The following is a 22,779-nucleotide window of genomic DNA, read 5'->3' on the forward strand; positions in this document are numbered from 1 at the left end:
ACAACTGCAGTCCTACCCAAAACTGGACCAAGGCAAAACATAAGGATGTTATGTGATCCTATCTCGCCTACATTCTATACTGATGGGCTCGGAGCCGATCCTCGGCTCCGACTCGGCACGCTATGCTATAGAGCGAAGTCTCTTATTGGCTGAGCTTTCTATATCCCAGGATGCACCACCACCAATTCCCCAGATCTCATTTGCCGCTTACAAGCTAGGACGTGGTCTCGAACTTGGCTGAGCTAAGTGCTTTTTTGAGAGAATTTTTTTCTGTCAGAAAATTTCTTTAAAATTAACCAAAAGCTGTTTTAACGGCTATAGCTACTTTATTGTTAAATTTTTGTGGTAAAAGTTTGTGTTTTCACAGGGAAAGGTTCCCGTTTAAGTTAGAGGGGCCTTCCCCTTGTGCGTTGTTGAGTACTGTTGTGTGTGACTGTTTTTTGCTTTTTGGTAGGTCAAGCACTCGTTTTAGTTAGAGGGTTCTTGGCCCTCCTTGGTATCTTAGTCTTCTAACTGTTTCGTTGGGCCTTTTTGACTGCCCTTCTTGTTTAAAAAAAAAAAAAAAAAAGTTCTTATTTTAGGTATAGGAATTTTTCTGTAGTAGCTCTAGGCTAATACGTTGTCATTGTACTATTGCATACCATTGGCATCATGTCTGAAGAACATAGACCCTCAGGGTTTAAGAAGTGCGCATGCTGCAACTATAAGATGTCTATTACTGATGATCACTCCTTATGCGTTTATTGTTTGGGTGCCAAACACCTTCAGGAGTCTTGCAGCGTGTGTCACACCTTCTCCTCTCGGGTCCTCCAAGAAAGGAAGAATAAATTAATCTTAAAAGGGCTTATCAAACCCTCTTTTGAAGAGGCCTTATCTTCCTCTCCTTCTCCGGCTAAGAAAAAGAAGTCGTCGGCTCCGACCAGCCCGTCGGAACCGACCACTAAGAAATCTAGGCAGGCTTCTCCATCGGCTCCACGGACTTCTGAGCCGAGGGCGGAACGGTCTGCCTCGATGCCTCCAGCCTCGACTCCTCTGGTTTCGGAGCTGATGGCTGGGGCTTCGAGAGGCGGGTCACCTTCGTCGGCTCCACTGATTTTGGAGCCGATAAGGGTTGCCCGCTCAGACTCTTCCCCTTCGGCACCGAGGGAAATTAGTTTGGGGTCTCCCTCGGCACCGATAGTGATCGAATCAATTCGGAGCCGGTCCCCTAGCCCTTCGGAGCCGATGGAGAAGTCTACTCGGACCCGTTCGGTCTCCTCCAGGTCTTCCAAGATGTCGGATTCGGACATCGACAGGGTGCTTCAAAGACTGTTCCAGTCCCCAGTCTTTCAGAAATTAGTTTCGGCTCCAGCCCAGTCGGCTTCGGAGCCGATGGCCCACTCTGTAGTTGTGATTCCTCCTCCAACAGCTTCGACACCGTTGGAGCCGGAGCTGGTGGAGCCGATGGAGATTTTCGGGTCGGCTCCGACCTTCACTCCAACCCCGGCCTTTGGGTCGGAGTTCAGTACACGGACCTCTTCGGTCGGACCCAGGGGGGACGTTTCGGGACCGATGTTTTCAGTTCCGAGCCTCCCTCTCGGTGCGTCGGCTGCGGGGGTTCCGTCTACTGTCGTGGCTCCGGGGATTGGACCTTCCCAGGACTCTGGCGGTCCGGCCTTCAGAGCTATGAGGAGTGCTTTGGCCAAATCATCTTTGGCTACCTCCACGGTATCACCGGCACCTTCCCTAGGCGCGGAGACTGGGTCTTTTGTAGTTCCCCTGTCGCTAGACAGTGGAGCCCCGGGGCCTGAGGTCACCCCCAGTGGGGTTTCCCCTCCTCCTGGGGGTCCCTCTGAAGCATCTTCGGAGGAACCCCCAAGGAAGAGATCGTGCAAGAGGAAGCACGTCAACTCCCCCGATGAGTCTCTCACGTCGGACACCGATCTTGATGATGCGGAGGGGTCCCCCAAGTCGTCCTCGGATGATGTCTCTTTTGCAGACATCCTAGAAGTCCTCAAGCAACGAGGCGGCTGGAATTCCAAACCCCCTTCCGCTGACGAGTCGGTGTTCCTCAAGGCCTTCGGGGCTCAGCCCTCCGCCTCCTGGGTGTCTCCGCCCTTCGACGAGCTCCTAGATTTGATTTGTCGAAGGGAGTGGGAACACCCAGACTCTGTGGAACCAGTGCCTGCTCGCCCGAATAAATTCTTGTCTGCACCCCCGGAGAAGGAATTTCTGACTAAAGGTGTGGCTGTAGATGCCCTGGTGATGGCATCTGCTACCCAACAAGATGTGGCAGAGGCTTCGACGTCCGTCCATCCTCCTAATAAGGAGTCTAGGAGCATGGACCGGTACGGGAAGCGCACCCTTAGTTCAGCTGCCTTTACTTTAAGGTCCCTGAACTATTTGGCACACTTCACCAGACTGCAGAGGGATCTGGTCAAGGAGCTCTCAGATTCCCTCTCGGGTAACCTACCTGAGCAGCTGGCCCAGACAGTTAGCTCTCAGTTGTCGACCCTGTCATCAATATCTAACTCGTCCATGAGGCTCATTTCGTATGCAGCCGAGGGGGCGAGTAGAGTGGCGGGTATGGGCGTTGCTTTACGGAGGCAAGCCTGGCTCCGTCTGTGTCATTTCGCGGAGGCCTTTGTCTTCTTTTGCCGACGCCCCCTTTGACGGGTCCTCTTTGTTTGGACCCAAGGTAAAAGACACACTGACCCGCTGTGAGCAAGAGGGAAAGACTTTGACTGCCGTAGGGGCACGATTTTCCACTCCCTTTCGGCCTTATCCCAAGGCTAAAAGAGGAGGGAAAATGTGGTTCCGCAAATCCCAGAAGCCTTATCCCCCACAGCAGGACGATCCCCCTTCTAGAGGCAGAGGAGGGGGAAATTTTTCTGGAAGACGCCGTCCCAGAGGCGGCAGAGGCCCCCGCAACACTGGAGACCGCGAGTCCTTTCGTGGCTCTTCAGCCTTCCACAATCCCTGAAGGATTGCCCGACTGTGCAGCTCCGGAGCCAGTCGGGGGTCGTTTTTCGTGGCACCTAAAAGCCTGGGAGAGCATCACTCAGGACCGATGGGTGCTTCGAATCATCGCCGGAGGTTACGCCATCCCCTTTTCACACTCTCCACCGCCGTCCAAAAAAATCCCGGACCCGCCACCCAGTCAACGGGAAATCGCAGCCTTAGAAATCTCAAAGCTGCTTCAAAAAGGAGTCATCCAACCGGTCCCCGTAGACCAGATCGAATTAGGGACTTACTCAAGATTCTTTTTGGTGCCAAAAAAGACCGGGGACTTGAGGCCCATTTTGGATCTCAGCAACCTAAACCGATCAGTCATGAAGTCCAAGTTCCGGATGGTCACCTTACAATCCATTCTCCCACTTCTGGAGAAAGGTGTTTGGATGTGCTCCATAGATCTCAAGGACGCCTATTATCACATCGCGATAGATCAGGCGTCCAGGAGACATTTGCGCTTCAGCCTGGGAGACAGTCATTTCCAATTCTGCGCACTGCCCTTTGGTCTCACCACAGCCCCCAGGGTGTTCACCAAATGTTTGGCGGTAGTGACTGCCCACCTGAGGAGTCTAGGATTCCAAGTGTTTCCGTATCTGGACGACTGGCTCCTAACTGCCACCTCCAGGCGTCTACTATTGCAGAACCTTCAAGCCACCATATCACTAGGCACTTCCCTTGGAATCACCTTCAATTGGCCAAAGTCTGTGTTGCTGCCATCTCAGTGCATAAGGTTCATCGGAGTAGAGATAGACTCAAACCAAATGCGGGTCTATCTTCCTACAGAAAGGATACAAACTATACAGGCTCAAGTCCGAGCCTTGCTTCTCAGATCCAAAGCCCCAGCCAGGATGGTCCTGCAGCTATTAGGCTCCATGTCGGCCACTGTTCTCCTAGTTCCCTTAGCAAGATTACATATGATAACTCTCCAGTGGCTCCTATCGACACAGTGGTCCTTTCAGGATCTCCCTCTCAGTCACCTCATACGAATCACGGAAACTTGCATACGGGACCTTCGCTGGTGGCTGCTGTCCTCCAATCTGGATCAGGGACGACCCTTTGTTCCACCTCCACCTGTGGCCACATTGACGACGTACGCCTCCCAGACGGGGGGGGGGGGCATTACCTGGGCAGGTCAGTCCAAGGCAGTTGGCATCCCGACGAGAGTCTCCTTCATATCAACATTCTAGAAATGAGGGCGGTGTTTCTGTCTCTACAAGCCCTCCACGATTACCTCCCTCAGGGCGTTATTGCCATTCACTCCCAACATGTCAGTAGTCTGGTATCTGAACAAGCAGGGAGGAACCAGATCCTACCCCCTTTGCAGAGAAGCCATGAGAGTTTGGGAATGGGCAGTGGCGACCAGACGTTTTCTGGTAGCGACTCATATCCCTGGGAAATCCAACGTGATAGCCGACAGACTAAGCAGAACTATTCTCTCTCCTCACGAGTGGTCCCTGAACAATGCAGTGGCAACTCAGATCTTCAGCAGATGGGGAACTCCTTGTTGCGACCTTTTCGCAACTCCACTGAACACGAAGTGCAGACAGTTCTCCTCTCTCTCTCCAGCTCCCGGGGAGAGCCCTATGGACGCATTAGCCCAACCTTGGCCCACCGGATTGCTATACGCCTTTCCTCCAGTTCCCCTCCTTCCCAGAGTGATCCAAAAGGCATCTCACTTGGGGACCAAAATGATTTTAGTTGCCCCTTACTGGCCTCGTCAGGTATGGTTCCCCTATCTTCGGAAGTATGCACTGGACGGTCCATGGTTCCTAGATCAGATCCCAGACCTATTAATTCATCAGTCGGGACAACTCCATCAGTCCCTTCACACTTTGAAGTTAACAGCTTGGCTTTTCCTCTTCCGACTATAGTCAGGAATCATACCTTAGACCCGGAAGTCATGCGTATCTTATCTTCGGCCCACAAGTCCGCCACTAAGAAATTGTATACTAGCAAATGGAGGAGATTTGCTATTTGGGCTCAACTCAGGGGTCTAGATCCCATCACTGTTCCGGTGTCAGAAGTCCTGAAGTTTCTAACTTCTCTATTCAATCAAGGATCTTCAGTCTCTACCATCAAGGTCCAATTGGCAGCTATTTCCAATTTTCATGAATCTATAAACCCACCTTTAATGAGCAACAGATTGTTTAAAACCTTCATGAAAGGTGCTGCGCTTTTACGACCCCCGATTTCTCATCCTGCTCCTCCGTGGGATCTCGATCTGGTATTACATGCCTTAACATCCTCCCCCCTTCGAACCGGCAGCAACATGTGATTTGAAATTTCTTTCTTGGAAAACTGCCTTTCTGGTCGCGATTACTTCTGCCAGAAGGGTTTCAGAGCTTCAAGCTCTATCTGTCAAACCACCGTACCTGGTCTTTCATAAAGATAGAGTATCCCTCAGGCCTAACCCATCTTTTGTCCCTAAAGTTTGTTCCAGTTTCTGCCTACAATAGTCATTAGAACTGCCAGTTTTCTTCCCAAAGTACTCAAACAAAGCGGAATACATCTTCCACACATTGGATGTTCACAGGCAATTATGTTTTTATCTAGACAGGACCCAACAAACATGGAAAACAGATCAATTGTTTGTGTCCTTTTTGGATAACAAGTTGGGCAAAGCTGTCACTAAGGTCACTATTGCCAAATGGATCAGGGACTGTATCAGTCAGGCTTATTCCTCTTCTAATAAAGAGCTCACAACCTCTGTCAAGGCTCACTCTACAAGAGCTATGGCTACTTCAATAGCATTCCATTCTAAGCTCGCCATTGGTGACATTTGTGCTGCGGCTACATGGTCTTCCCCGCATACCTTCATTTCCCACTACAAATTGGATGTGGCATCTCGGGGGCGAGCTTCATTTGGTTCCACAGTCCTCAGGAGTGTTTTCCAGTGAGCCACCCAGGAATCAGGTGCTAGGGACGCTGTCCCATCAGTATAGAATGTAGGCGAGATAGGATCACATAACATCTTTTAGTTATGTACTTACCATAACTTCAGATGTTTGGGATCCATCTCGCCTACATTCCTAATAACCCACCCTCCATCCCCCTGCCTTGGAGATCAGAGGAGACCAGACGGTCTGAGTTCTTCCGTTTCATCTTGAAACACCTGGCAATGTTATATAAACAGTTTATGTGTGTGTGCATGTGTGCGGACAAACAAGATCTGGGGAATTGGTGGTGGTGCATCCTGGGATATAGAAAGCTCAGCCAATAAGAGACTTCGCTCTATAGCATAGCGTGCCGAGTCGGAGCCGAGGATCGGCTCCGAGCCCGTCAGTATAGAATGTAGGCGAGATGGATCCCAAACATCTGAAGTTATGGTAAGTACATAACTAAAAGTTGACCCAGCTTACCCCATCCTGGTGTACCTGCAGGACCTATTCAGGTTAGCTGAGGGATCTCATAGCTTTAAAGATACAGACAGCCAAGCCTCTGCCCAAGGAACTTCTTCTACCAAAAGGAAAAGGACCTCTTTCCCCATGAGTTTTCAGATTCATGTGACTCTGCTGATAAGTTAGCTTATGTGGACCAGATTTCCTCAGGGTCATGCCAGCGCTTGAGTCAGATAAAAATCATTATTTGCATGTCTCTAAATTGCTTTTGACTGATGTTAGTGCTAATCATCAGTTTCCTCTGTTACGTAACACTGGCGGCCCATGCATCGCATTACAGCAGGTACCCCCCATTCACTCTCTCCCACAGATGTACAAACATTCAAACACAGACACTCCATACCTTCAAACATGTATTTGAGTTGACAGAACATCCCCTGTCTCTCCTTATATATTTTGTCCCTTCCCTCGTAAATCACAGATCCTTACAAGACAGTAAATAATGACAGACATTACATTTCAATCCCTTTAGTATTGGTACAACTGATGGTAGAGATTTTGCTCTATTAAACATTTAAACTAGAAGTGGGACTTGGTTAAAATATTTTCTCTGGTGTTGTCTCATGTTCCTCCCGACTTTGTAATGAATCCTCCCCCCAACACAGACCCACACCTACTGTTGCCATCCAAACTTATGGACTGTTACACCCACTGAATCATGCCAGACATTATTGTCTAATACTTTTTATACTTTAAAATAACCCCTACTACACTAACAGTTTAGTTAGTGTAGTGGGTTAATGCTGCTGCTTTCTGTAGACATTAACTGCAGCGCAAAATGGATAACAGTTACATTTCACCTACTTTATAATAATTAAGCCTCCTGATTTTGGCTTGCCTAGGGGACAGCATTGAAGGAAAACTATGTAGGGAGGTTAAAGATCACAACTTGTGCACTACATGTGGCTGACCTCCATAGATGGAATTTGACTGTACAGGAGGACATCATTTTAACAACATCAAAATACCACCACTGGCAGCAGACATTTTAGAAGGTGAATTACAAAAAAATGTTGCTCATTTGTTTTATGTATTCCTTCTCCGGATGGCTTCATTAGTCATAAACAATTACTTTAGTCAGAGTACCTCACAACATATAAAATGTATTTGTTTATTAGATGTGTGTGCGTATGTGTATGTGTGTGTATATATATATATATATATATATATATATATATATATATATATATATATATATATATTAAAACAAAGGGTTAGAAGGTCACACTGAAAAACCAATCAGAAAAAAATAAATGAAAACTCCAGCCAAGCTAGAACTTCCAATGAGTGACCTCCCAAACCTCCTGTAACACAGGCACATGGGATATATGCAAATGACCCGTATAAACATCAGGTGTTTCAGCTATATGGCGATTCTGATCGCCCATGACTTTTACATTTGAAGTCGTGTATGTATGTATATATATATATATATATATATATATATATATATATATATATCATGGTGGAAAAGGGGTGAATGAAATGTGTAGCTATAAGTCTTATTTCATGAAATGCTAAGAATGATGTTCTAGGATCCTTGTTTAAAACTGTATGAGTAGAAGCAGGTATATTTGGAGGTCATCAGACCTTTATGCTCTAACAGGTTTGGGCTTGATATCAGATTTAATATTTGACTTGTATTTCATGAGTGCATGTGTTACAATGGGTGCTACATTGTACTGTATCGAGAAGTGCAGTCCTTTTGACCTAATAATGTTACAATATTATGACTTGGAACTAAAAGCAGTTTGATGCTTGGGTTAGCTGATTCCCTTTCAGAGGTCTGAGGTTTGAAAGCTTTTGCTTGCAGTCCTTATAGAAGATGATTCAGGCACTCCCTGGGTACCCTTAGTGTCACACACTGTGTGTTCAAAACAGAGGTGAAAGATTCATTCACTGTACATGATTTAAAGAATGGAAACTGAATTTGTGCATCATTGAATAATACTTCACAAAACTGAGCTATGTCTAAATATAGTTCACTTCTTTTAGGAAAACAAAATAATTTACCATGAGGAGGAATGGAAAACTGTTTTTATTATCCATACAAAACATTCTAATAAGCAGCTCAGTTTTAGCATGGTAACTTGTGCTTTTAAAAGTCTACATTTTAGTACACAAATATCAGTACTTAAAAAGATTGCCTACTATTTTTGCATTTTTCTTCCCAGCTAGTGGGCTATAAGGAATCATAGCCACCAATGCATATATACATCTGTACAGCTGCATCATTTAAGTATTGTTGCATTTAAAGCCCAATGGACCAGTATATAAAGAAAGAAATACTGCTTCCTGCAAAAACATTTACTGAAGTTGTGTCCCCTTTGCAAACCCCAGATGTAAGGGACTGAGACAAATCTGCTAACCAGATACATATTCTTCAAGGCCACAATACCTTGGAGTAATGCACTTAATTTGTTTGCTTGGAAAACTTAAGTCATCTGTCTTATTCCAAGGCAGTGCAACCTCGAGCTAATATATTTAATTTACAGGACCCTGACATTTTGGAAATGGCAGGGGATGGCATAATTGTAGTTACATGTTTTTATATTTTACAGATGTTTTGCACATTCACTTTGTAGTCAGCATTATAAAGGAGATTTGGAGTATGATCATTCATTGCCTTAATAAATGCCTTACATCCCACACTCTGTGTCATTGTGTTTGTATGTATATGTATATATATATATATATATATATATATATATATATATGTATAATATGCATATATGTATTTATTACACACACATACGAATTCTGCCCCACCTTTTATGATTTTGCAGGAGTTGAAGTGCATCGCATGTACATGTTAAGCAAGCCTCTGCAATTGATAGTATCCCTTTTTGTCCTTCACAGGTGATGACTGTTGCTTTAGTTTGGATGTTATATAGTGAAAGTAAAATATAGACTACATTGTCCATTGTGGTGAAATTATGGTCCATACCATTTCTGATGGAGACACCTTACAATATTTGACAAGTATTATAAAGGTGGTTCGCATGTTATGAAAGGGAACATACTGTATTGCTGCATAGTTTTTACAGCCAGCAGTGCTGACATCTGTCTCTGATGCAGACTGGTAGGACTTGATTCATTGTACAGTGAGTACAGCGCAGCTGCAGCATTGCTTGGATAACTTTAGCTTTGTCTGAGGTTTGAACAGTCATGGAAAGCTGACTGAGTAGACCTCACTGGCTGAACTCTATGGGGGATGGGCACTGTACACACAACTGTTCTTTTGGGGTCATGACTCAGCATCCCAGCTGCAGGGATAGAACAATGTTTACTATTGCCAAGATAAACTGTTCTATTATGTTTCAAGGAATGAATGGAGACAGAGGCTCCGTCCACAGTATGCCTCTCGTAGGAGGCTAGATGAGAGAGTGCTGCAGGCATTTAGTCCAGTTTCCCCTCCCTGGGCTATCTCCGTATAATCATCTCTTGATCTGTGATATGAATTGGCTGACATCCTAACAAAGTAATGTTGCTGAAGGAGACTGTGATCAATGGAGAATATTACTGCAGTCAATTCTTTTTTATTCAAACAGCTGCCTTGTTAGTAGCTATGATTTGTTTCATAATGGCAGCATCTTAGTTAATGTTTGCACTTCCTTTGCTTTCCTAACTTAAAAAGAGTCAGTATAGTGTAAGGCCTCTGAGTACATTCAGGCACTGTTTAATCAGCTTGTATCCTTTGTTTTAATTAGTCATTTATACAAAATCTGAATATGAGCTTGGCTTCCTTCAAACAGTAATACTTAACATTTTATTTCCTTGTTGCAGATCCAACCATCCATCCTCAACCCCTTTTCCCATTTATGCACATGAGGTTGCAGATATTTGTTATAAAATCGTGTGACCAATGTGTTATGCTATCACTGTTTCCTGTTTTTAATAATTTTAGCAAAATGAAAGAACTGGCTGATTGGATGCATATAAACAAAAATGATACAGATTAAAACAGTCATCAGTAATTCCCCAGCTGACAGTACCAGAATCATTATTGCTTTATAACACAATAGCTCTTTATTCAATAAACTCCTGTTCAAAGTCCTTTTATAAATCTTATTCACTTAAATTCAGTTCAGATTTTTCTTTATTAAGCCGCATGTACTGCAGTGCACCCATTTTCTGTTTTGCAGAGAGGTTTCCCCTTTTCAAATTAGTAACTAATTGTTGTACTTTAGTACTGCTTTCCCTTATTTGTACAGACTACTTCCCTTAAATATACCACATAGCTGCCATCTGGGTGTAGGAAAAACAAGGGCCTTTTCCTTCTTTTGGGTCCTGTATGATTGCAGGACCTAATGCCATCACTTCTTTATTGGAATGCCTCAGTGTAGCACCTGTCACTTTTATCACTTGATCCACTGCCTGATTATATTTCAGCAAGGTTAAATGTATACTATCTCATATAACACAGTTTATCCCTCAAATTGCAGTGGAGTTTGGAAAGGGACATTCTGCCTTTTTCTGAAAGGTTTCTGTTTTACTGTGCTTGCTTTTTAGCTATTTATAACAAATATTGGATTGATTTAAACTCATTTTAACAGCAGTGTACATGTTTAGACCAGTAGAAATAATTTGTACCATCTTGTCTGTTGGCATATATGAAGCACTGTGCAATTATTGTTTAACAGATGTATGTTAAACAGTACCTGCAGATGATAGTTTACTAGCAACAGTAAATTATATGTTTGCAGGATGTGAAATGTTTACTATTTTGATAAAACACTGTTATGAACATTTGTTACCCTACTTTGGCTACTTGCTTCCAACAGCCACTTACAAACTGATACTTGCCATTATTAGCAGCTTGGGCCTAGAAATTGCCTTGTACCTTTCACAGAAAAAAAAAAACTGCCCAAGCATGTGCATTACCTATAGAAAAGGCTTTTATTTTTCTTTACTTATGCCGGTTAAAAAGAAGTTATGTACTCACCAGAACGTTCTATGTGTGTTGTCCATCTCACCTTCATTCTTAACTGGCTGTTTGGGTTCGGAATTGATCCTCGATTCCGACTCGGCCTTATACAAAATTTCGAGTTCTTCTTCTAGCTCATGGCTGAAAACCCTATCCCATCATGCTCTAGGAAAGCTCCCCAGATCTTGTTTGCTCATATAAAAAGGTACGAAATAAACTATGGAATACCTTATAGAGCAATCAAGAAGGTCAGAGAACATTAATTATCAATTGTATCTGCTTGGTCCTCCAAGAGACAAAGGCTTGGGGGAAGGAGGGGGAGATGCAAGAATGAAGGCGAAATGGACAACACACATGGAACGTTATGTTAAGTACATAACCTCTTTATGTGATGTTGTCCTATCTCACCTTCATTCTTAACTGGTTGGGACAGCATCCCTAGCAGCATAGCACCATCTTTCTTGGGTGGCTCAAGGGAGAATATTCTTTAGAACAGTGGACCCAAAAGTGGCCCTGTTCCTGAAGGCCAAATCCACTCCACTTTGTAATGAGTGATAAAGGTATGAGGCCTTGCCCATGTTGCTGCAGCACAAATGCTATCAATTAGTAGTCTCACCCGAAAGGCAGAAGAGGTTGCTATGGCTCTTGTAGAATGACTTATTACTTTATGGGAGAGTTCTTTGTTTCGAGATCGGTAAGTAAAGGTAATACAATCTGATAGCCATTTCGAAAGTCTGACTTTAGACACAGGAGCTCCTTTCTTAGAGTCTGAAAATGATACAAATAATTGGTCAGATTTTCTGAAGTTCTTTGTCCTATGTAAGTAGAAACGTAATTGTACATCTCGTTGGTGTAGCATATATTTTCCCTTGTTGCCATAGTTGGGGAAGAAAACTGGTAGTTCTTTGGATTGGTTCAAATTAGATTCTGAGCATACTTTGGGTAGAAGGGATGCGTTTGTTCGTAAAGATACTGTCTTTGTGGAATAGCATATGGTGGGGGGGGCTTTATAGATAATGCATATAGCTCTGAAACTCTTCTAGCAGAAGTAATGGCTATAAAGAGAGTCAGCTTCCAAGTCAAATACTTGAGATCACAGGTTGATGCAGGTTCAAAAGGGGGAAGAATCAAACTGGATAAGACAAAATTCAGATCCCATGGTGCTGGAGGGGCTTTAATGGGTAGTCTTAATAAAATACTGCCTTTAAGAAATGCCTTGCAAAGTCTGTAGGACATCACATTTGGCCGTGATTCAACTAGATGGAAATTAGATATCACTGCTAACTGAACTTGAATAGTAGCTACAGCATCGTCTTCATTAAACAGCTTTGCTAAGAATTCAAGAATGGAACCTATTGTGGCAGAGAAGGGGTCAATGTGATTATTCAAGGCCCAAGAAGAAAAATTTTTTCCATTTGCTCATATATAACTTTCTCATTGAAGGGATATGCTTCACTGATGGAGAAAGATTAGGGAGCCTGGCTATGTTTGGAATCGGCAAGCTGTCAATTTGAAGGTTTGCAGGGAGGGGTGAAGCATCCCTGATGCATGAGTCAGAAGGTGTGGAACTGGATCCAGAATCCACGGCTCCTCCTGAAGATGAGGCCAAAGGAAGGGGAACCAGATTTGATGAGGCCAGTATGGGGCGATGAGTATTAAATTCCTTCCCAAGGAACTGGCCTTTCTGAAGAACTTTGGGTATCAATGGAAAGGGAGGAAAGGCGTAGAGGAGACCCAAGGGCCAATCGTGTACAACTGCATCCCTTGGTGATTCCCTGGGAGGGGGGGCAAGATAACTGCTGCATTTGGCATTCATGGAGGTGGCAAAAAGGTCACAGCAAGGCTAGCCCCATTTGCAGAAAATCTTTTCTGCTACTTCTTGTTTTAGGGACCACTTGTGCAGCATCAGAATCGCACTGCTGAGTTTGTGTGCTATCACATTCGATTTCCCTGGGATGTGCATTGCTGTCAGAAAGAATTGGGAGGAGGTCACCCACTACCATACTCTCAGGGCCTCCCAACAAAGGGGGTAAGACCTGATTCCTCCTTGTTTATGTACCACACAGCCGACACATTGTCTGTATTGCAATAGTTCCTAGCGGAAGAGAGTCTTGGAATGCTTACAATGCTAAAAGCACTTCTCGCATCTCTAGGAAATTGATATGCAAATGGGCCTCATGATCCTGCCAAGTGCCTTGGACTGTCCTTCCCAGGTAATATCCCCCCCCCCATATGTGAAGTGTCCGTGGTCACTGTGGCTAAAGGCTGTGGAAAAACAAAAGGTCGACCTAATGTCACATGGATGGAGTGAAGCCACCAACGAAGGTCTTTCTTGCAAGATTCTGTTATCACAATTTGGTGGGACATGGGTAATTCCTGCATCGACCACTGAGTGAACAGTAGCCACTGCAGAATTCTCATATACAGACGTGCTAATGGAATCAAGTTTATTGCTGCTGCCATGGTCACTATGACTTTTCAGGACTGTTCTTGTAATTTTTTCTTGGAAAGTAGATTTATGACCTGATGGTGTAGGACTTGAACTCTGTCTGGGGAAGTTTTGCCATCATTTCTGTTGTAACTAGATCTGTTCCTATAAAAATGATATGCTGAGATGGCACCAAGGCAGATTTTTTTGTAATTTATTTTGATTCCTAGGTGAGAGCACGGCTGTAAGGTGGTGTCCCTTGTTCGCTTTTGTTAGTAGATGCTCAGTGGTGGTGGTTAGCAGCCAGTCGTTTAGGTATTGAAACACTCGGAATCCTAGGCATCTCAAGTGAGCCGTGACCACTGCCATACACTTGGTGAACATTCTGGGGGCTGTAGAAAGACCAAAGGGCACAGCCTGAAACTGGTAGTGACTGGCTCCCACCCAAAATGCGCAAATGACTCCTGGATCGCCTGTCCATTTTTATGTGGTAGTACGCATCCTGGAGGTCTGTAGAGCACATCCAATCATCTTGTCCCAGAAAAGGGAGTATCGACTGCAGTGTTAGCACCTGGAACTTTGACTTTCTTACTGACTTGTTTAGTTTGCTGAGATCCAGGATGAGTCTCCAGTTTCCTGGTTTCTTTGGAACTAGCAAGAGTCTTGAGTAAGTTCCGGATTTTATTTGGTCTGTGGGGACTGTCTGAATGACTCTTTTTTTCTAGCAACTTTTGTATTTTCTAGAGTTGCCTGTTCCCTTTGACTGGGTGGAATGTCCAGGATGTTTTTTATGTTTGGGATGGGGAAAGAAAAGGGTATGGAGTAACCTGTGGATACAATGCTTTGTACGCACTTGTCTTTTGTTATTTTTAGCCAGACTTCTGCGTAAAAGATAAGTGACTCCCAACTGCCTCCAGAAATGGACAGGCAAGCCTCCTTTCAGGAGTGATTAAAGGGCTTACTAAGGAAGGATTTCCTGTTGCCCTGATTTTGCGGACCTCCTCTGCCATGTGGCCGGCGTCTTGCATTACTGCTTCCCCCTCTGCCCCTGGGGGAAGAATCACCACGTGTGTCCTGGTAAGCTCTCTGGGATTTTTGGAACCACATTTTTCCTCCCATTTGACCTTTTGGGTAAGGTCTAGAAGGTAGGGAAAAATGGACTCCTACGGCAGAGAGAGTTTTTCCTTCTTGTTCCCACCTGGTTAGTGTGTCCTTGACTTTTGGCCAAAACAGGGATGAGCCGTCAAAAGGGATGTTAACAAAAGAAGATTTAAAGAGCTCCACAAAGTCACACAAGCGCATCCAGAAATGTCTCCTTAGGAAAATTCCTGAATCCGCTACCCTACTGGCTCCATCCACTGCATAAGAAATGAGTGTCATGGAGGAGTTGACCACTGAATTTAAGGTAGAGAGCTGAGAGGAAACCTTCTCTGACACCCCTTCAGCTACTGAACCTTAGACAGGATCTCCTAGCTCCTTCAGGAGATCTCTCTGAAGTCTGGTAAAGTGGATGAGATAATTCAGCGATCTGAGTGCAAAAGTCGCTGAAGAAAAGGTGCGTGTTCCATATCTGTCCATCGTATGAGACTCCTTGTTTGGCAGATGGACAGAAAAGGACATCTCTGAAAGTTCCTTTTTGGTGGCCACCGCCACCACCATAGCATCAACTGGGACTCCTTTTGTTAGAAAATTTTTGTGTGTAGGATGTGATGAATTTGTTTGGCCTCCGAGGAACAGTCTCCACTGAGTCTGGAGACACCCATGCCTTTCAAAAAACTAGGTCCATCAGTACGTTGAAAGGCAGAGACAACCAAGTGGCAGAAGAGCAAGACCCAAAAGCCTTCAGGTATACAGACTCCTCCAGGTATACAGAGTCCTCCTTGGAAGGGTTGATGGGCTTTCAGCTGCCTCTCTAAGTATTTCCAGGATGTCCTCAAAGGAGACATCCTCAGAGGGTGATTGTGGGGACCCTTCTGACTCCTCAAGGTCTGTATCTGATGTGATGGACTCTCTTCTGTATATGCTTCCTCTTGCGTAGTCTCTTCTGAGGGACCTCCTCAGAAGTGTATTCTGGAGAGGTTATGGAAGAGAGGGGATCACCCAATGGGGCATCCTGAGGCCTAGGGTCTTCTCATCTCTGTGGAGGCAGTGGTGCCAAGACAGACACCGGTGCCTTTGGGGGAAGAGTGTCCGGACCAGAGAGTGGACGTGTCTGTGGAGACAGCATTCTCCTTATCACCTCAAACGCCCCCGTCCCTGATCCGAGGAAATTCCCGGTTCCGAAGAACCAGAGGGCAATCCCAGAACAAGTGGGTTGGCTCCGAGGCAGATGTAGGAGCCGAGCTCATCTGTGCTGAAGCCCTAAGAGGAAAGTTCGGATCTGACAACTATCTGATCCGACTCTCCTCCTAGGACCCAACCAGAGAGCGTCGGATCCTAGATTCCTGAAGTTCAGACGGAACCGAGAACGTCAGAGCAGTAGTCGGACCCAAAGATCCTGGAATAGGTCTCAGCTCTGGTTCCACTGCAATCAGTTCTGGACATTCTGGCTCCGAGGTCCGAGATCAGATCAGAGGAGGAATTGATGGTGAAAGGGTAGGTTTGGTCGGTTCCGAAGCCTTCTGGGTTGGATCCGACAACAGTCTGGCAAGTGCCAGTCTCTTTAACAACCTCCACACCACGTGATCCATGTCATCATCGTAGAGGCTCCTGGAGGATCGAGAGCAGGGTGCAGGAGATCTAGAGGACTACAATAAAGGAGATCTCAAAGTGGGAGATATGGTTCCAATTCCGGGAACCAGCTCCACAAATGAATTTCCATTAGCACTAACACAGAAGGAGCCAGGGTAGCAGGTTTCTCAGGCCTGACAGCCTTCAGGTTGTTGTGTCTTTCAGCTTATCCCAGTTAGGGGTCGCCACAGCGGAACTCCGGTCTGCTAATGTTTGGTAGTGGGTTTGGATTTTTACATGCTGAGTTACCAGTCCTGATGCACAACCTTCAACGAAGGCATGCCCATTCATGCATGCCTCCACACAGAAGACGCTCTAGCTGAGAATCGAATGCAACAACGTCTTGCTGTGAGGCGACAGCGCTACCGCAGGTCCCTGACAGCCTTCGGGTCCAGAGCTGAAATTTTAGATAACTTTTTTGATGGCTCCAGCTGAGCAATCAAAGAAGAGGACCTTTTTTCCAACTTGCCAGATGTAGAAGAAGGGGATTTGATCGATTTTGAAGTACCCTGACTTTCTTCTATTGCTTCAGCAAAAGGGGTCTTCAGCAAGCTTCTCAATATGAGTTTATTCTTTCTTTCCAGTAAATCTCTCTGGCTAAAGGAGTGACAGATGGCGCAGGACACCTGCAGGTGAACTGCTCTGAGACAGTACACACAAGTGGTGTGTCTGTCAGTCAGCGACATCCTCTGACTACACTTTACACATTTTTTGAACTCAGAGGGTTTAGTTTCTTTAGGATCCTTAGACACTGTGATAGTAAACAACAACAATAACAATAAAGCAGCTAATAACTAGGGAAAAAAGTGTGTGTGTGTATATGTGTGTGTGCATATTTATATCTATACATATATATATATACATACATATATATATATATATATATATATATATATATATATATATATACACACACACACACACATACTTATACTAGCACTACTACTTTATTTATTTTTTTCTTAACTTTAAGATCAATAATGAACAAAAGACACTCGGGGGGGAAAAGCCCTCTAATTTAAACGAATCTGCCTAAAGTTAAGGAGGAAGAAGAAAAAGGGGAAGGAAAGCCCTCTAAAATGGGCTTTAAAGCCGGGATAGGGGAAGACGACGGCCCAACAGCAACAATAACTCAGAAGAGAACGGAGGCACACACAATTCACTCAGTAATATTAACATTAGTAAAATATTATGAAGAAACTATCAACTTGACAAAAGGTACAGAGAAAAAAAGTCTACTTAACCAGAGACAGTAGGAAGAGCACCTGATCTTGTTTAGTGGCAAGTGCGATCTGGGGAACTTTCCTAGAGCATGATGGGATAGGGTTTGTAGCCACGAACTAGTAGAAGACCTCAAGCTTTTGTATGAGGCAGAGTCAGAACTGTGGATCGGTTCCAAACCCAACCAACCAGTTAAGAATGAAGGCAAGATAGGACAACATTGTATCATCTTTTATCTGAGCTTTTATGTATTTATACACAAGTGTTTTGTGTATGTATACAGTAGAAATCATTAAAGTATGCATTTTAGTTTTCTGTTAAATATAATGAATCGCAGCAGGAGTGAAAGTAATATAACTACATCACCAATAATGTCTGAGGGTAGGCAGTTACAGTACAGTGAATTTTTAACATGTATATTATTAAAACAAATTGCCTCACACCAAACCATCAAGCTGTTTGGCAACATATGAACTCAGTTATAATTGAACACAATGTTGCCCACATCATCACAAACACTACCACACTAATATTCTTTTGAAAGATGGTATCTTTCCTAAGAAGCATTTGTGTCCTTTCAAAACAACAGTCATTCTCCAAATCAAACACTGTTGCACAAACGTTCTCAGTTTATGGAATTTGGTTACTCCCATTTGTAGCTATTCTGTTGGGGTATAACTCCATGTGTGAAATGTTTGTGTATTACTGGCCTATTTTACCTTGGATATGCTTGTTTCTTGTTTACTGAATGATGTGTGTGACTGTTAACTCAGGTGTTGCATCACCAGCATTAGCCATTTTTTTACTCAGCTTTGTAACTGGGATAGAACACTGATCTCATGGACCAATTTCTGCCTCAGCCCAGAAAAAAAAAACGTATTTTACAAGTAGTAAGACAGAAAAACAAAGTCAAACATTTTAACTACTCTTGAAAAATGCAACTCGGTATACAACTACATCAGTGCAGATGGGTGGGGGTGTGACACAGAGATCAGTTGAGTACAGTGAAATTCAATGGAGAAAGGAATGAAACACTGGGGTCAACTTTATACAATCTATAATCCAGGACAGCATATATACATACATGTGTGTAATATATATTGCATACATACATGTATGTATGTTTGTGTGTGTCTATGTGTAGGAGAGAAAGAGTGAAGTAGCATGAGGTGGGATGAAGGGGCCTAGCTGTATAAGGTAATATGTTCAGAATAGTAGTACTTAGTTAACAAAGATCAAGGCTTTCTTTAATGTGTAAATAGCATGTACTGTAAACGGTATCTTGCATTTTACTGTGTAAACATACTACAGCTTAGAATTATAAAGACAACAGTAGATGTGGCATAACACATGTGTGGAAATGGATACATAACAGAGACATAAAGTAACAACACTGCATCTCCATTACTTCCAGAAGGAAGAGACTGTGAACTTTTGGTGCATCATAATAAAATCAGTAAAAGTACGTGTCAAGACTGTGAAGTCTTTGGAATATCCCAAAACCACAGTGACCACATGACACAATGAAATAAACAAAACATGGATTAGCTGCATTTGTACTTACCTGTCCAGCAGGATGGATTGTACTCCTCATCCCAGTCATTCTTCAAAAAAAAAAAAAAAAAGTGGACATCACAAAGAGAAAAGTGTAAAGAGGAACACAGCATCAACATAATGTTAACTACTGGCACACCATGACTGTTACAGGTGCAATAGGGACTGGATGCCTGAAGAGGTCTGGACAATTAACATGCTGTTTGAGTTGCTGCTGAAATACTATCCATTCATTTTGCATTAACTCTTGCCTTGTTAACAACCAGCATCAATTGTCTCAATTATTTGCATGCTGGACATGCACAAATATTTACTGGTTCAGCAATAAATGGCTGCAAGCTACAGATCTGTCATTCTGCTCTCTAATTTGCACTCACTGTGGGATACACAACTTGTTGCATGCCTTTTGTATCCTTATCTCTGTCCCTGTTTGCATGTTGGATTTACAATGGATACCATTACCTCCTACCATGCTTAATCCAGTTATCTGTATAACATCATCATATTGTGCAACATAGTACAAGCAAGGGCTGGTCTATAGCTTCACCAGAGATTTCTAGGCATCTGTACTGTTGATTCATGGTACTAAGTACTGCCTTAATGAAAGTATCCGTTTCCTATGGATTTTATTGTACCTACCTTCTGTCGTAAGGTATAGGTGGTGCACTGGCATCAACTAAAGTTACACTGAATAGATGTGTTACCTGTGTAATAGCTGCAAGCTGAAGTTAGGTGCAATATGTGTAGTACAGTGTACTCTGTAAGGCTTGTGTTTTATTGAGATATCTTTGTCACATTTGTTGATTTGCTCACAAACATAAACTATATATCTTGGGCCATAAAGGAGCAAGGGTATAACATGACTAGGATTGTAGAGGTCAATAACCAAGTAATCTCCTATGATACCGCTCACACCTGTCAACACTAAATATCCTTGTGTCATTACACCTATGTGAAAGTTACACAGGGCCTCTGTACCAGATGTGAGCCTTAAGGATACCCCCAGTGATAGGTATACAGACATTGGTGATATTTTCTGAATTATGTATTATCTAGCAGTTCAGCAGTGGTAACTACTGACGTTCACACGTCACCCTATACAGGCTACTGATGCCCTCATGGCCACCCGTGTGCTGTCTTAATTATTTATAGACCTGTAGCATGCCAGCATACTTCCATGACACTCCTATGTGATGTTGGAAAATGTATTTTCCACATTGTGCATAGCAGGATATTATGTAGGATTTTTTGGTGCTGAGGTTTGGGAAGATGCCCTACAAAGATATCTGGAATGGACTGCCTTCCTTTGGAGAGAGGTCCACACACTACTGCCCTGTTATCTCCTCTTCACTCACAGAAATAAAGTTCCTGGTGCAAAGGTGAACTCTGTGCCCCAAGTGTGCCACCATCTTAGTTATATCTATCTACATAAAGAGGATTATGATCAGGTTGCCAATCATAACTCTCTCATTATGTGTTCAAGACATGGATACCAGGAAATTCACCCTGAGAGTGATTATGTAGTTACAATTGGAGATCCAATCCTAATTCCTTGTAGTGCGTGGAGATTTATCTTCTCCATGTACTACATAATAGTCAGAATAATAAAAAAAATAGATATGCTATGTTTGCTTTGAAAGCCAAAGCAGTGGGTGAGTGGTTGATGTTCTTGCGTATCCCCTGTGTTATGGAAGCAGTTTAATTCAAAATGCCCTATGTAATTTAATAAATAGCAGGTAGAAATAGCAGTTGAAACTATTTTTATCTGCTGCTGTTTACTGGCCAGTGCTGTCTGTTTTTAATGCATGAAGTTGAAGTCTAAATCATTTGTAGCTATTCAGTTGGGGTATAACTCTTGTATATATGATATAGTACCATGATTGCATGCATTTTTAATTATTAGTATTTCCTGGTTTAGTCAGCTGCTTAGTTTTGTTCCACATCTTTTGGCTTTATCTTTGTGATTTTATATTAAAGAGACTCAGGACTGTGCTGTGGTGGTAGGGCAGCCTGATATATTTTGAGTTTGGAATAACAGAGAAATAAGTGTGGCCTGCTGAGTGGCCAAAAGACTATTTTGTGTCTAGTCAGTCTGCCGTGCCTGTATATAGTTGGCCTGTTTGTGTGATGCTGCTCATCTGCAGTAGGTTTTGACAATGCCCTGTATAGATACAGGCATATAGAATTGACAGTTTCTCTATAAAACTTACCATGAAATTTTCTCAGACACCAGCTTTGCAAAGAGAAACTAGTTTGTGCATTGACAAATGTGCCCTTCAAGTTTTCCATTAGATGCTCCTATTTTCATTCTATACTCCTTCAGCAACCCTGTTATCAGGTAAACATGGCCTGTAACCATGAATAAGAACTCTCCTGCTATCCTTGCAGTCAGCTTGGGTGTATATGGGCTTCCTAAGGCAATGTAGCTATTAGCTCGTGTTTACTGACAACAGCATAACTCTTAATGTGATTTATGAGAGAGAGAAAATTACACAGTGTCACTGGAGGCAAAGCTTTCACATAAAAGCACTCAATACCAATTAGGTTATTAGTAATGCGCACTACACAGCATACGCAGTCAGGATAAGACACACAGACCCACATCTGTTGAGGCTGTTAAATGTAATCTTACTAAACCCCAGACATTGCATCTACAACAAATATTAGCAGCCCTAAAAGCACTTCATCAAAACAAAAACCCAAGTACCAGTATGATTCAGTCATAGTCCATGTGGGTATAAATGAACTGAGATGTACCTCCCTGGTTTATACAAAAAGATACATCATGGAGCCCTTGGATTGTGTGTCCCAGGCCAGTATGAGCCTAGCATTGAGCAGCATTCTGCCTACTCCATGAATGATGCCACAATATGAACAGAAAATGATTGACTTTCATAATTGGTTTAGTTTTTGGTGTCACTCCAAGGGGGTACAGTATTTGTCAGCATGGGAGGATATGGTCAACAGATCACACTTCTTGCCATGGATAGGGTCTGCACCTGTCTCCTATAGAATTGTGAGTATTGGCTAAAACATCGTCCTTCCTCACTGAGCCTTTTTTAGGCAAAGCCACACTGGCAAACCTTCCAACATAGCAAAACCAGCCCTAGAAAATCTAAAGATGTTACTGCTTAGTTCTGGGAGTCCAAATAAGAAACTCCACTCCCTCCAAACTCTCATCGCCCTGGAAAATGCAGACATTTGTATAGTTACCAAGATGGCTTAAGCACAGAGAAGACCCCTACATTGCAGAGCTACAATGCTTTAGCACATTTAGACCCGCCACTACACAGGCAGGAAAGAAAGGTTGAGGTGTCTTAATTTATATCAAAAACAAATACAACTTAAGGTTGGTCAACCAGGATGACGCACACAAACTTCTCCACAGTGCAGGACCTGGCAAGATAATTAGTCTCATCAATCTGATCAAGCAACTCGGAGAGCAAATCAAATCTATCAAAGCCAAATTTGAGGTAAAATGGCCTCACAGGCCAAGGACAGCTATAATGCCTTTTTAGCTGTCAGTAACT

This window comes from Protopterus annectens, chromosome 9.part0 (genome assembly GCF_019279795.1).
Source record: "Protopterus annectens isolate FY-2018-M chromosome 9.part0, PAN1.0, whole genome shotgun sequence".
NCBI classification, from domain to species: domain Eukaryota; kingdom Metazoa; phylum Chordata; order Ceratodontiformes; family Protopteridae; genus Protopterus; species Protopterus annectens.